The 2,884-nt window shown below is 52.0% G+C and overlaps 1 protein-coding gene and 1 long non-coding RNA gene across 2 annotated transcripts in view; one reads left to right on the top strand and one right to left on the bottom strand.

Annotated features, from left to right (window-relative positions):
- Positions 1-2,884, bottom strand: part of LOC108493855 — a 29,323-nt gene that overhangs the window by 26,331 nt on the left and 108 nt on the right. The gene's annotated exons all lie outside the window — the stretch shown is intronic.
- Positions 2,724-2,884, top strand: part of SEPHS1 (selenophosphate synthetase 1) — a 23,515-nt gene continuing 23,354 nt past the window's right edge. The window contains exon 1 of the mRNA XM_017807736.1: positions 2,724-2,834. The gene's annotated coding sequence lies outside the window, so the exon portion shown is untranslated. The remainder of the gene's footprint in view (positions 2,835-2,884) is intronic.

Genomic DNA, 2,884 nt, shown 5'->3' on the forward strand with positions numbered 1-2,884 from the left:
AGCCGACTGAGAACCTGTGGGTGACGCTGGCCAAGGCCACTGGAACAGACACTTTTGTGCTTGGCCTTGTCCAGTGCCGGTAACCCTTTTCAAACGTGCCTGGTGGGTATTCCTGTGACTCTGGGAGAGGAATGGAACACCTTTGTATCACAAACCCAGAGTCTGGGATCACTGCCACTAAATTCTGCTACACTAGCACAGGTTGTTTCCGGTCAGGTTTTCACTGCGGATCCACCCCAAGAAATTGACCTCCTTGGTTCTCTCCCCACTAATAATTGTATCTTATTTAATGGTTACACAGAACCAAACCTATTCACACCCCTTAATTATCCGCTAACAAGCCAATTTACCAGGAAACCCCTTCGCTATGGTGTAACAACTCGATTGCAACCACGGTAGCTACAGAACATGTGCCGAGAAACATGGGACTTCCCAAAGGATTTTTCCTTCTGTGCGGGGATTGGGCATGGCAGGGTATTCCTGCCTACCTGGAAGGGGGTCCCTGCACAGTAGGAAAATTGGCACTTTTTAACCCAGCGAAATTCATATTATTGGATCAATCTTCTACCCCTAAGAATCGAGTTAAAAGATCCCTATCCTTTGCAATGGGCGCACCGCTTAGATTTCCTAAGCCAAAGAAAACAACACCATCCACTACCAGTCCAAAACCAAAAATTACTAATCCCCTTGCCATTGTGGCACCACGTGTGGATGCTGGAATTGTCACTCCGCCACCTCCCTTACCCTTCCCTGCGGATTGCGATTCCAACATCCACATCTGGTCCCGCATGAAAAACTTCTGGGCTTCCTTCCCGATCCCGAGGATAGGAACAGCCCATGCCCTATCCCTATTGACCAACCTTGGTTGCTGGCTGACCAAGGAAGCCAATGCCACCACCATAGCGATTGAAGGCCTGCTAGCAGATACTCAAAAATTAAAAGAAATCAGTTTACAAAATCATGCAGCCATTGACTTCTTACTCCTGGCACACGGACATGGGTGCCAGGAATTCGAAGGCATGTGCTGCATGAATTTTCGGATCATGTACAGTCGATTCATCAAAGTATCAATCAATTAAAGAATTTAGTTCAAGATATCCACCAATCCCGCAGTGAGGGGTTGGATGGATTGTTTGATTGGCTAAACCTTCCCTCACTTCCCAAATGGTCAAGAAAGATACTAATCTGAACCCTTTTGTGTGATGCTGAGTCCCCTTCCCTTTTCCCCTCAGGCCGTCTTGCCTGAGGCCACAGTCTTGCCTCTGCATGCAGGAAAACCTAATGTTGGCCAGATTTTGCCCATTGTCAAGTCCTCTTGATTCCTGTGGTTTCCTTCTTGACCAGCTTATGGTTACAACATGGATCAAATGAGACTTTCTGTCCAGTTTCTGGGCAAAATTCAGCACAGGTGCGCACAGCTGTGCAGAGTGCAGGGTCTCCTCTGCTCCAGCTAAATTCCAGCCCAAATTGCTCCCAATCCCAACATTTTCATTATTGAAGGAGAGCATCCCAGAGCAATGAACTCCACAGGCAGACTCGTGATCTTCAGAGGAAACCTCAGAGTTTGGGCAGCAGGCTTTGTCCATCCCAGGAGCTCACATCCCACACACTCACCAAGCAGTCCACAAGTGGAATGCAATGAGGACCTGTGGAAACAGCCCCCTCGGCCCGTCCTTGCTCCCACAACACTAAAATCTCTTCTGAACCCACTTAAACCCCGCTCTGCACCCCGGAGTGGGTGACCACTCTCTGTGAGCAGGATTTGTTCTCCCACACATGCTCAGACCTGTGGGGTGCTGGTGGCTTACCACCGCCCCACACACACTCCTTGCAAGGAATGAGGGAGCTGGGAGTGTTTAACCTGGAGAAGAGGAGGGTCAGGGGTGACCTATTTGGTCTCTACACTCCCTGACAGGACGTTGTAGCCAGGGGGGTGGTGTCAGTCTCTTCTCCCAGGCAACCAGTGACAGGACAAGAGAACACAGCCTTAAGCTGCACCAGAAGAGGTTTACGTTGGACATTAGGAAGAATTTCTTCACAGGAAGGGTGATTAGACATTGGAAGGGTGATTAGAAATTGGAATGCAATGCCCAGGGCAGTTGTGGTGTCACTGTCCCTGGAAGTGTTTAAGGAAAGACTGTTGCCCTGGTCTGGTTGACAAGGCGGTGTTCAGTCACAGGTTGGACTCAATGATCTTGGAGATCTTTTCCAACCTAATTGATTTTGTGATTCTGTGACTGGAGCAAATGTCCTTAACCTGAGACTGGGGATTCAAATCAGATATGAGAAAAAATTTTTTTCACTGTTAGGGTGGTGGGGCACTGGAATAGAGTGCTGGAGTCACCATCCCTGGAAGTGTTTAAGTGGCATCTGGATCTGGCACCGGGTGATGTGATTTAGGGGTTACAGTGGTGGTGATGGGTTGGACTGGATATTAAAGGTCTCGTCCAACCATGATGATTCAGTATGAAGGGACCAGACCCCCCACACACACCCACACGTGCAGAATGGGGTGGGGTGGAATTTGTGTCGCGACAATCGCGCCGCAACAGCGCGCGCGCCCGCGCGGGAACGCGCGTGGGATGCGGTGTTTGGGGGGGGCGCAGGAGGGGGGAGAAGCGGGAGGGGGCGGGAAGCGCGGAGAGGAGAGGCGGGAGGGGAAAAGGAGGGAAAAGGGAGGAAAAGGGGGGGGGTTAACCCCCCCGTGCCCGGCGGCGGCGGCATTTTCTATTCAGGCGGCGCTGAGGGAGCCCGGCGCGCCCGGTGCATTGTGGGACCGCGCTGGGAGTCCCGTTCGCGGGAGGAGGCGGAGGGCGAGGAGGCGGCGAGAGCCGGTGAGAGGGAGACCTGAGGAGGGAGGAGGAGGAGGAGGAGGAGGGGGGGG

The sequence above is a fragment of the Lepidothrix coronata genome, unplaced genomic scaffold, assembly GCF_001604755.1.
Source record: "Lepidothrix coronata isolate B3197 unplaced genomic scaffold, Lepidothrix_coronata-1.0 Scaffold20, whole genome shotgun sequence".
Taxonomy (NCBI): Eukaryota; Metazoa; Chordata; class Aves; order Passeriformes; family Pipridae; genus Lepidothrix; species Lepidothrix coronata.